The following is a 13,448-nucleotide window of genomic DNA, read 5'->3' as shown; positions in this document are numbered from 1 at the left end:
TTGGGGGAAGAAAAAAAAAGTCTTCCTTTTCCACAAACTTGCTTTGGCATTTTTTCATTTCACCATGTAAATTTAGTTTATGTCTCTTTTCAAGCACTCAGTGTTGTTCTGTTGATCCATTCATGCATCCTTTCACTAATCCCACATAGTCTTTTATTATTATTATTATTATTATTATTATTATTTGAGTGAAGACTTACAGAGCAAATTCACTTTCCATATAGCAGTTTACATATACTTTGTCTCGTGACATTGACCAGTTTACCACAATGCAACAGCTTCCCTCCCACTTCTTCCCCATAGTTACCTCTTCCCAGGGTCCATCTCTCCATGGACTCCTGCCCCCTAAGCTGTCTCCCTGTGCATAGGCAGTCCTTCTTTCTCAATGATTGTTCTCTCCAAGGAGTGTATCTAGCTCAGGTAAATGTTCAACTCCTATGCCTCTCTTCTGTTTGGCTGGAAACCACAGTTGTGGGTTCAATTCCAGACCTGAAGGGCAGCTACAAGCCATAGTCTCAGTAGTTCCACCAGGCTCTGTCAGACCAGCAAACCTGGTCACCTCCCCCTCCCCCTATTTTTTTTTTTTTTCCAAACGATTTTGAGTTTTGTTCCACATTGTTTTCCCTCTCTTTCCAGGATCTCCTACATATATCTCCCTCTGAGTTGTTGACAGTGGTAACTGGGCACCATCTAGTTCTTCTGGTCACATAGCAATATAGGCTGACAATTGCATAGTGTACCAGTCACAAGGACTAATTGTGCCCATGAATCTTTGGTTTCCTTCATTCTTCTTTGCTGTCAACAAGGAGAGACTCATCCTTGCATCTAGATAGCTGCTTGCAAGCTTTTAAGATCCCAGTCGCTACTTGCCAAAGCAGGAGGTAGAACAATGTTTTGGTTAGTATTTATGCCAGTTGAGATGACATCCCCTGCGACTATGGTCCTGAGTCCACAGTTTCAACTATTCACTCCCTCTGATAGCTGACTGTGACCAAGAAGTGTCTACAACCTTGTCCCTTGTCAGGTCTAATATACACCTTGGAATTCTTACAAAACATAATAAATACACTTAAAGAACCATTGTCTGAAAACCCTATACATGGTCTTGGGTACACTCCATACTGCATAGACATGCCTGTCCACCCATCTATCCACCCCTATACCCATGTTTGCCTTAATTAAAAACACAGTACTGTGTGTGCAAAAGGGTTCATCTTTGTTGTCTACACCGTCCATGTACCTCTCTATGTCTTCCTCTTCCTCAATGCCACCATGTTGATCATTCACATTTGGTACATTGCCCTTCTCTTCACCCACATCAATACTTATCCCTACCTATCTAATAGTGCTCCCTACTCTATTCTCTCACACCTGATAACCAACAAAGAAAATTACCTTCTGTATAAAAATCCCCCTTGACTTTTACAATGATGGACAAATACAATATTTGTCCTTCTGTGATTGACTTATTTCACTCAGCATAATATCATCCAAGTTCATCCATGTTAGGCGATGTTTTGCAGATTCTACATTATTTTTCAGGGTTTCATAGTACTCCATTTTGTGTATGTACCATGGTTTGGTTATCCATTCTCAGCTGATGGACACCTAGGTTGTTTCCAACTTTTTTCTATTGTAAATAATGCTGCAATGAACATGGATGTGCATGTGTCTGGTTCTGTCATGGCTCTCACTTCTTCAGGATATATACCTAGTAATGGAATGACTGGATCAAATAATATTTCTATTTCCAACTTTTTAAGGAATCACCATACTGCTTTCCACAGTCCAATCAGCAGTGTAAGAGAGTCCCAAACTCTCTGCATCTTTGCCAGCATTTGTAATTTTCTGTCTTGTTGAAGTTTGCTGTTAGTGCTGGGGCCAGATGGTGTCTAATTGTTTTGATTGGCATCTCTCTAATGGCTAATGATCATGAGCGTTCCTTCATATGTTTGTTGGCTGCCTGAATACCCTCCTTGGTGAAGTGTCTATTCATGTCTTCTGCACATTTTTAATTGGATTATTTGTCTTTTTATTATTGAGGTGTTAGAGTTTTCTATAAATTCTAGAGATAGTTCTCTTGTCAGATATGTTGTTGCAGAATATTCTTTCCCAATATGTAGGTTCTCTTTTAACTCTTTTGGAGAAGTCCTTGGAAACACATAAAAATTTAATTTTTAGAAGGTCCCATTCATCTAGTGTCTCTTCTGCTATTTGTGTATTTGGGGTTATGCTTGCTAGTCTATTTATACCATATATTGGGGCCCCTAAATTTGTCCCTTGTTTTTCCTTGAGGAACTGTATAGCTCTAGGTTTCATATTTAAGTCTTTGATCCACCTGGAGTTCATTTTTGTGTATGGGTGTGAGGTACAGATCTTGTTTAACTTTCCTGCAAATAGATATCCAGTTTTGCCACCATCATTTATTAAATAAACATTCTCTTCCCCATTTTGTCTTTTGTCATTTTGTATTTTGTCTCTTTGTCAAAGATCAGCTGACCATAGGTAGATGGATCTATTTCTGGGTTCTCAATTTTATTCCATTGGTCTATGTGCCTGTCATTGTAGCAATACCAGACAGTTTGACTACTATGGCTATATAGTTGGTTTTGAGATATGACAATGTGAGACCTCCTATTTTGTTCTTCTTCTTCCACAGAGTTTTGCTTATCCGAGGTCTCTTTCCATTCCATATAAAGTTAGTGATTGGTTTTTTTCATATCTTTAAAAAATGTTGATGGATCTAGGTTGGGATTGCATTGAATGTATAGATTGCTTTGGACAGAATTGACATTGTCACATTGTTCAATCTTCCTATCCACGAGCATGGTATTTTCTTCCATTTATCTAGATCTCTTCTGGTTTCTTGAAATAGTTCTTCAGTTTTCTTTGTAGAGGTCTTTTGTGTCCCTGGTAAGATTGACTCCCAGTTATTTTATTTTTTTTGGTAGCTATTGTAAATGGTATTGATTTCCCTATTTCTCTGTCAGCAACCTCTTTGCTGGTGTAGAGGAATCCAACTGATTTTTGGATGTTGATTTTGTATCCTGCCATAACATTAAATTTCTCAATTAGTTCCAGTAGATTTTTGACTGAGTCTCTTGGGTTTTCTAAGTATAGGACCATATCATCAACAAATAGGGATAGTTTGATTTCTTCCTTACCAATTTGGATGCCTTGGATTACCCTTTCCTGCCTTATTGCCCTGGCTAGGGCTTCCAGTACAATGTTGAACAGAAGTGGTAATAGAGGGCATCCTTGTCTGGTTCCTGTTCACAAGGGGAAGGGTTTCAGTATCTCTCCATTAAGAATGATGTTGGCTGTTGGTTTTGCATAGATGCCCTTTATTACGTCGAGGAATGTCCCTTCTATTCCTATTTTGCTGAGAGTTTTTATCAGGAATGGGTGTTTGATTTTATCAAATACCTTTCCTACATCAATTGATATGATCATTTGTTTCTTTTTCTTTGTTTTATTTATGTGGAAGACATTGATTGTTTTTCTAATGTTGAACCATCCCTGCATACCTGATATGAACCCCACTTGGCCATAATGAATGATTTTCATGATATGTTGTTGGAGTCTATTGGCTAAGATTTTGTTGAAGATTTTTGCATCAATATTCATGAGGGATATTGGTCTGTAGTTTTCCTTTTGAGTTATGTCTTTGCCTGGTTTTGGTATCAAGGTTATGCTTGCTTCATAAAATGAATTTAGGAGGATTCCATCTTTTTTTATGTTTTGGAATAGTTTGAGTAGGATAGTTGTCAGTTCTTTTCTGAATGTTTGGTAGAATTCTCCATCGAAACCATCTGGGCCAGGACTTTTCTTGGTTGGTAATTTTTTGATGATTGGTTCAATTTCTTCTTTTGTTATGAATCTATTCAACTTTTCCACATCAGTCTATGTTAGTTTAGGTAAGTGGTGTGTTTCTAGAAATCTAGCTATTTCTTTCAGATTTTCAAATTTGTTTTTGTACAGTTCTTCACAGTATCCTGATATTATCCTTTTTATTTCAGTTGGTTCTGTTGTGATCTCACCCATTTCCCCTGTTATTCATGTTATTTGTATTCACTTCCTTTTTTTCCTTAGGAGGTCTGGTGGCATAATGTATAAGACATTTGACTGTTAACCAGAAGTTTGGTGGTTCCAGCCCACCAGCCGCTCCTCGGAAGGAAGGTTGGGCAATCTATGTCTGTAGTGATACCACCTCGGAAACCCAAGGAATTTGCCAGTAGTTTGTCAATTTTATTAATCTTTTCATAAAATCAACTTTTGGTCTTGTTTATTTTTTCTATTGTCTTTCTCCTTTTTGTTTCATAGATCTCTTCTTGAACCTTGATTATTTCCTTTCTTCTGAAAATTTTAAGCTTTTCTTGCTGTGCTTTTTCTAATTGTTGAAGAGATTGATTTCAATTGTTGATTTTGCCTCTTTCTTCTTTTTTGATATGTGTGTTCATTGCTATAAGTTGGCATCTGATCACTGCTTTTGCTGTGTCCCAACGATTTTGGTATATTGGTTTTCATTCTCATTTGATTCAAGGAATTTTTCAATTTCACTTTATATTTCTTCTCTTACCCAGTCTTTCTTAGGACTGTGTTGTTCAGTTTCCATCTGTTTACTTCTTCTTTTCCATTAATCTTCCTATTGTTGCTTTCTAATTTAATAGCATTGTGATCTGAGAAGGTGCTTTTCAGTATTTCAAAGTTTTTAAATTTATAAAGGTTCCTTTACGGATTAACGTATGGTCTATCATGGAAAATGTTTCATGTGCACTGGAAAAGAATGTGTACTGTTCTGTTTTTGGGTGAAGTGCTCTGTAGATGTCTACAAGGTCAAGTTGGTGGATTGTATTGTTTAGCTTTTCTGCATCTTTGTTGAGTTTTCTTCCAATTGTTCTATCTCTAATTGAAAGTGGTGTATTAAAGATTCCCACTATGACTGCGGAGTCATCTATTTGACTTTTCAACTATTTTGAAGTCTGACTTATGTATTTTGGGGCTCTTTCATTGGGTCCATAAATAGTTGTTATGGTTACATCTTCTTGTTCAATTGATCCCTTGTTTTTGTTGTTATGTGCCGTCAAGTCGACCCCAACTCATAGTGACCCCTCCTTGGGTTTTTGAGGCAGTCATTATATAATGTCCTTCCTTGTCTTGTATGGTGTCTTAAAGTCAATTTGATGTGAAATTAATATTTCCACTCCTGCTCTTTTATAGTTGCCATTTACATGATATATTTTTTTCCAACCCTTGATTTTTAGTCTATTTTTGTCTTTGTCTCTAAGCTTTGTCTCTTCTGGACAGCATATTATTGGGTTTTGTTTTCTTATCCAATCTGCATCTCTCTGTCTCTTGAGTGGTGCATTTAACTCTTTAACATTAAGTGTAATTATTGACAAGTATGAATTGGTTGCTGTCATTTGATTATGTACTTTTTCTTGGTGTCTCTGGTTTCTTTGTTCCATATTATTTTCCAAGCTGAGCTTATTACATTCTTGAATCATGTTACCACTTCCCTTGTTGCTGTTGTTTTAGTATTTGCTTAATATTTGTGCTTGTGCTCTTTTTTATTGTGATGTGAAAGTTTATCATTTTTCTTTTAGATTATGCTTTGATTTCTAATTTTCTCTCTGAGATTAGAACAGTGCATTCTGTCTTGCAACTCTCTTGACTTCCTCACCATTTAGAAGTTCTGTAACTACACAGCAATTTCCCTCTTTGTGGTAAATGTAGGTGTCCTCATTTGCCAATTGATGTCTCTGGTTCCCTGTTTTCAATCTTGTAAGCTTATTTTTCTCTGGATATGTCCATAGCTAAGGTTCTGGGTTATGTCATCTTGTTTATTAATGTTCCATTGTTTGCTAATTTTGGTTCTATGCTCAAATGACTCCCTTTAGTATCTCTTGCAATATTGGTCTGTTTTTTAAAAATTCCTTTAAAATACGCTTATCTGGAAATCTACTAATTTACTATTATATTTGAGTGATAATTTTGCTGGGTATATAATTCTTGGTTGGGAATTTTTCTCTTTCAGGGTTTTATGAATACCATCCCATTGTCTTCTCGCTTGCATGGTTTCTGCTGAGAAATCAGAGCTTATTCTTACCAGTTGTTCTTTGTAACTAACTTTTTGTTTTTCCTGTGCTACTTTCAGAATTCTGTCTTTGTCTTTGGTTTTGATGAGTTTGATGATGATATGCCTTAGTGATTTTCCTTTGAGATCTATCCTGTTTCAGGTATGTTGGACTTCCTAAATGGATATATTCTCATCTTTCATCACATCAGGAAAGTTCTTTTCCAACAAATCTTGCACAATTTTCTCAGTGGTTTTAGTTTTTCTTCCTGTTCTGGAATTCCAATGCCACTTATGTTATTCCTTTTGATGGTATCCCACATGATCCTTAGGCTTTCTTCATTTTGTTTTGATCTTTTTTCCGATTGATCTCTTTCCAAAGAAGTATTCAGGTATTTGTCTTTAATCTCATTAATTCTGTCTTCCATTGCATCAATTCTACTCCTTTGCCCTTCCAATGTGTTATCTATTTCTGACAATTTAGTATTAATCTTCTGGATTTCTCTATAGGTTTTGAATCTTTCTAATTTTTCATTTATTTTGTCATTTTGTTCTTGTATTTTCTTCCAAAATTCTTCTAGGGATTTGTCTTTGTTTTCCTTGATCTGTCTCTCAATCCTTTGAAGGGACCTAAATATAATTCTTTTGAATACTCTATCAGGGAGTTCCAATGCTGTTTCTTCCTCAGGGATGTGTTCTGCATCTGTATCCTGCTCCTTTGTTTCTACCAGTTTATCTTGCTTTTCTTTGTGGACTCTGATGGTCTATTGTCTCTGAGACATTGTGACATTGTTGTATTTAGATCTGTTAACTGTTTGTGAAGTGCCCCTAAGGGTATGTCAGGCTTTCCTTGGTGGTTGTTTATCATAGGCCCATTGATGAGAAGGAGTTGGTGACTCTCACTTAGTGAAGCTGCAGGAGGTGTAGGTGTAGTTGTGTCATATGGGGACTGTTGCTGTCTCCCACTCAGTTAGACAAAAATAGCCATTGAATATTGGCCAATTTACTTTTGTAGTGACACCACCTCAGAAATCCAAGCATGGTCATTATGAGTTAGATTCGACTCAGTGGCACACAACAACGATTACGACCATAAAAAAAAAGTAAAAGCTAATGAACAAAAAACACATCATGTAATCACACAGGAACAGTGACCAGAAAAGGTAAAAAAATAATAATAAAAAAAACAAAAAACACCTCAGTATCAGTGGAGAGGGCAATAACAGGAAAAAAAATTAGAGAAAGAGAATAATGAAGAAAAAATGGGAACAATGCAAAAAGGAAAATAAAGAATGGGTTTACCCACAAGAAGAAAAAAAAAATAAATGGAACCAGGAACAGAGAAAGGAAAAAAAACCTAAAACTAGAACCTGGGAAGGGAAGAATAAAAATTATAATAAAAAGGACAAAAGTAATAATAGCAGTAGTAGTTTTAAAATAGACAAAAACAAACAAACATAAGAAAATAAATAAATAAATAAATCTGGACAGGGCGGGGCAGGGCACCCGGCTCCATTTGAGCACACAGACTGGGACAGAATTCCTGCCAACCTAGAAGGTAGATAGGAGTGAGGGATGGCCAGACCTCTGTTCAGCAAGAGGGTGTGAGATATAAGAGTAACAAGGGGAATGTTGCACATTTTCTGTAGTACATGTGTCCAGAATGTCTTTGCAGTTCCCATGAAGTGGAGCCTGTTAAGTCCCAGGAGTCTGGGAGAAAGCTGTCGCTTCAAATATCCAAAATTGTCAAGCCACTTGTAAACATTCACAATGGCTGCTCTCTCTGGACAGAGAAAAGTCCACAACTCAGCCCACCTTTCTCTTCATTGCTTCACTTTTTAATTCCCCAGCCACCAGAGCAGTCCTCTGTGCAGTCCCTGGCTAGCAGGGCTGATTTTTTGGTTAATTCTTAGGTCCTCCCACCACTTGGCAATATCCAAGCTGTCTGTGCCATCAGGATCACTGCCAGACAGCAGCTCCATTTGTCTGCTTTTTTGGTATTTTCATGCAAATTCTTCTGCTAGTTGGAGTTTAGTCCATTTCTATATCTTTCCCTTCAAATCTCAGGGGTCCAGGATTATCTTATGTAACTGTTAATTGGTTCCCCTTTTCTTTGTTAAAGAGTGTCTGTGTAGTCCTTCTGCCTGTTCCACCATCTTACTGGACAATTCACCCTCATTCTTGAAGGACAGTTTTACTGTGTACATTTTATTTACTATCTTTGTTCCTTCAGCACTTTAAATATATAATTTCTTTGCATTCTGGACTCCAATGTTTCTGAGGAAAAATTGTCACTTAATCTTATTGGGGATCCTTTGTATGTGACTGCTTGCTTCTCTCTCATTGCTATCAGGATTCTCTTTGTCTTTAATGTTTGAGAGCATAACTATGATGTGTTTTGATGTATATACTTTTGGGTTTATTCTGCTTGGGGTATTTGAAATTCTTGAATTTTTAGATTCATGTCCTTCATTAAAATGGGGAATTTTTCTGTCTTTAATTCTTCAAATATTCTTTCTGGAATTCTGATGATCCATCTATTAGGTCACTTTTGTCATAATTCCACTAAACTGTGCTCACCTTTCTTGAGCTGCCATTCTTTTTGCCCTTTGGCATCTGTAATTTTAACTATCTTATCTTATAATTTGTTGATTCTTTTTTTCTGTCTAATTAAATCCATTGGTAAGTCATTCTATTATGTTTCTCATTTTAGTTATTTCCTCTTTCAATTACAAAATGACATTTTATAGAGCTTTATTTCATTTTTACATTGTTTTCCTTTTTACTCTTTGGTCTTTAGCTATGATTTCCCTTAGTTTTAATTATGTTTAAAATTGCTGCATTATATTCTTCACTGTTATTATTTCATCATCCTTAGACAAACATTCACAGCCTTTGTCATATTTGTTTGGATGAGCCATTGTTTCTCTGTTCTTTATGTGTCATGTTATATATTTTTTTGGATATTGGAATTTTTGAGGATGCTAAATTTCTCAGTTTTCCTTTTATTTAGTGTTTTTGACTGCACTACTTTCTGGAAGAAACTCTTAGGGGTGTTGGGCAGAGCCTTTGGCCTTTGATTACTTTGCATCTTCTCTCTCTCTCTGTGATAGCTCCTTTACTCTCCCTGGATTAATTAGGATTTGAAAGTTCCAGATCTTGGCTTTTAACATTCTGTCTTTCCCAAACACCTCAGAGAATACATTATGATCAGTCTGTAGAGTGAATACTGCCACTCAGGGGAGAGATCCTATACTCATCAATCTGTCCACCAGGAGGCACAGTTCCCAATTCTGGTTACTATTCTCTTCCCCTCTTTATTTCTGTAACCATGTATTTAGTCAGGAAACCCGTACTCAATGTTTTTTTTTGTTGTTGTTGTTGTTGGGAAACCCATATTTTGTGAGGCCCCTTTAGGGCTAAGTGCTGCCATCTGGTTTTGCTTGAGGTTTCCTTCGTTTTTTTGTAAGGGATTCTTATATCTGAGTTGGCTTCCAGGGGCTACACAGGAAGACTTTCCCACATTACAGGAGGAGAAGGTCTGGCACTGCCTAGAAGCACTCTAGAACATGGCCTATTGGTTTTGTAGCCCCATTGGGCCTGTGGTGGTATGGGAAACAGTCTTGATTAGGTGATACACCTCCACACTCTTTTGTAGGGAATCTTCTGTAGGAGTGTTTGTATAAGACCATCAGCTGATAGCTGCATGTTGATGGAGGGGTAGTAACACTCTGAATGGACTCCATTGTGAGGTCTGCCTTGATGCTATCAGAGCCTGACCTGTAGTATGTTGGCTGTGTATGTGGCCTTCATGCAAAATGTCTGCTGCATCCAGCATACAGCAGCCTCAGTCAGAAATCCTCAGCACCAATGAAAAAGGGAAGCAGACATACCTAAAATCATTTTCCAGGAGGTCTGTCCTATAGGATTCAGAGGTCAGAGCTATGGGGTGCACAGAGAGGTCAGTAGAGTGGCAAAAAAAAAATAGAGATGACTACTCTAATCAGTTCTATTCAATATTGTATTAGAAGTCCTAGCCAGATAAATAAAACAAGAAAAAGAAATGAAAGAGATCGGAAAAGAAGAAACAAAATTATCTGTTCTCAGATGATATGATCCTATGTATAGAAAACCTCAGTTCACAAGAAAACTTCTACAACAAATAGAGGAACTTAGCAAAGTTTCTGACTACAAGAAAATAAAATCAGTTAGGTTTCTATACATCAAATTAAAAAACAAACTCATTGCCATCGAGTTGGATCCAACTCCTAGTGACCCCTCCTTGGGTTTCCGAGGCAGTGTCACTACAAAGTAGATTGGCCAATCTCTCTTCCAAGGAGTGGCTGGTGGTTTAAACCCTCTGGTTAGTAGTCAAATGCCTTAGGCACTAACAAAATTAAGGAAACAATTTCATTTACTATAGCATGTAAGAGAGTAAAATATCTGAAAATGAATATAACCTGGGACATGAAGGACTTCCACTTACATGAAAACTGTAAAATATTGCTGAAAGAGATTAAAGAAGACTTAAATAAGTGGAAAGATGTTCCATGTTCATGGATCTGAAGGTTTAATATCATGAAGATGTCATTACTACCCAAAGCAATCTATAGATTCAATGCAAGCTGATCAAAATTTCAACAGCCTTCTTTACAGAAACAAACAAACAAAAAATTAATTCTCAACTCTGTATGAAGTGGCAAGAGGCCCCAAATAAAATAATGTTGAAAGAGAACAATAAAGTAGAAGGATTCATACTTCTTGATTTTAAACATTGTACAGTCACAGTAATCAAAAGAGCCTGATAGTGGCGTAACAACAGACACCTAGACCAATGGAATAGAATTAAGAGTCCAGAAATAAATGTACACAAGTATGGTCAACTTATTTTTGTCAAGGATGCTAAGGTCTGATGGAGAAAGAAAAATATCTTAAATAGATAGAAAAATTGAATTTCCACATGCAGGAAAATTAATCAGGTTCTATGCCTCACACCATACACAAAAACACATTCAATATGGATTAAGGACCTAAATGTGCAAAGTGAAAGCATAAAAATTCTTCAAAGGAAAAGCAAGGGTAATGCTGTTAGCTTTTAACAATGGGTAAGGTAACAAATGTGCAAACAGTAAAGGAAAAAATAAATAAATGGAATCTCATAAAAATGAAAAATTTTCATTCATCAAAAGACTTTATCAAAAAGTGAAAAGACAAGTTACTGATTGGGATAATATCTTCAGACACTCTGTATCAGATAAGAATCTAATAATTAATCTATGTCTATACTTATATAGGGAGCTCTGGTAGCATAGTGGCTAAGACACTTGCCTGCTAACCAGACGGCTGGCGGTTCAAACCCACCAGCCACTCCTCGGAAGGAAGGTTGGGCAATCCTACTTCCGTAGTGATACTGCCTCGGAAACCCAAGGAGGGGTCGCTATGAGTCGGGGCCGACTTGACGGCACATAACAACAACAACATACTTATATATCTGTATATAACTATAGGAGCTCTGGTGTAGTATTGCCTAAGGTATTGGACTGCTTACCAGAAGTCTGGTCGTTCAAACCCACCAGCCACTCCTTGGATGGAAGTTTGGGCAATGTACTTCGGCAGGGATACCACCTTGGAAAATCAAGGAGGGATTGCTATGAGTTGTATCCCACTTGACAGCAGTGCAATGAATTTGTTTGTTGTGTATATAACTGTATCTATATCTGTATCTGCATATAAATCTTTGTGTATCTACCTATCTAGCTATCAACTATCATCTCTTATCTACCTATCACTTATCATCCATCCATCCATCTATCATCTATCTATTATCTATCTATCTATCTATCTATCTATCTATCTATCTATCTATCTATCTATCTATCTATCTATATGTTGTTGCTACTGCCAGGTGCCATCAAGTCATCCCCAACTCATAGTGACCTTATGTACAACAGAACAAAACACTGTCTTGTGCTGTGCCTGCCTCATGATCCCTGCTATACCTGAGGCCATCATTGTATCCACTGAATCAGTCCATCTTGTTGAGGGCTTACCATTTTTCATTTACCCTCTACTTTACCAGCATGATATCCTTCTTCAGAGCATGACCCCTTCTGAAAACATGACAGAGTAGGTGAGATGAAGTCTGGTCATTATCCCTTCCAAGGAGAATTCTAGTATCACTTCTTCCAAGACAGATTTATTCATTCTTTCAGCAGTCCATGGTACTTCATTATTCTTTGCCAGCATTACAACTCAAAAGCATCAACTCTTCTTCAGTCTTTCTTATTCATTGCCCAGCTCTCACATCCATATGAGGTGACTGAAAATACTATGGTTTGGGTTAGGCACACCTTAGTCTTCAAGGACACATGTTTACTCTTTAGCACTTGAAAGAGGTCTTTTGAAGCAAATTTCCCTACTGCAATACATGCTGATGTCTTGACTGCTGCTTCCATTGGTGTTGATTGTGGAACCAAGTAATATAAAGTCTTTGACAACTTCAATCTTTTCTCCTTTTATCACGATACTGCTTATTGGTCTAGTTGTGAAGATTTTTGTTTTCTTTATATTGTGGTGTAGTCTATACTGCACACTGTAGTCTTCAATCCTTATCAAAGTGCTTCAAGTCATCCACACTTTCAGCAAGTCAAGTTGTGTCATCAGTGTATCACAGGTTGTTAATGAGTTTTTCTGCAATCCTGATGCCACGTTCTTCTTCATTTAATCCAGCTTCTCAGATTATTTGATCAGCATACATTTTGAATAATATGGTAAAATGATACAGCCTTAATGTACTCCCTTCCTGATTTTAAACCATGCAGTATCCCTTTGTTCTGTTTGAATGACAGCCTCCTGGTCTATGTACAAGTTCCTAATGAATACAATTAAGTATTCTGGAAATCTCATTCTTGTCAGTGTTATCCATCATTTGTTATGATCCTCACAATTGAACACTTTTGCATAGTCGATAAAACACAAGTAAACATCTTTCTCATATTCTTTGCTTTCAGCCCAGATCAGCCTGACATCAAGTATGATGTTGTTTGTTCCACATCCTCTTCTGAATCCAGCTTGCATTTCTGGAAATTCTCAATCAATATACTGCTGCAACCATTTTTGAATTACTTTTACTTGAGTGTGATATTAGTGATTGTTGTTGTTGTTATGTGCCATCAAGTTGGACCTGACTCATAGTGACACCTCCTTGGGTTTCTGAGGCAGTATCACTACGGAAGCAGATTGCCCAACCTTCCTTCTGAGGAGTGGCTGGTGTATTTGAACTGCCAGCCTTCTGGTTTGCAGTCAAGTGCCATAGGCACTATGCTACCAGAGCTCCTGGATATTTGTGGTACTATTCAATAATTTCCATATT

This window comes from Orycteropus afer, unplaced genomic scaffold (assembly GCF_000298275.1).
Source record: "Orycteropus afer afer isolate SDZICR_OR568_19922 unplaced genomic scaffold, OryAfe1.0 scaffold00714, whole genome shotgun sequence".
Lineage (NCBI taxonomy): Eukaryota > Metazoa > Chordata > Mammalia > Tubulidentata > Orycteropodidae > Orycteropus > Orycteropus afer.
The sequence above is the reverse complement of the archived record's forward strand: the minus strand, read 5'-3'. Positions refer to the sequence as shown.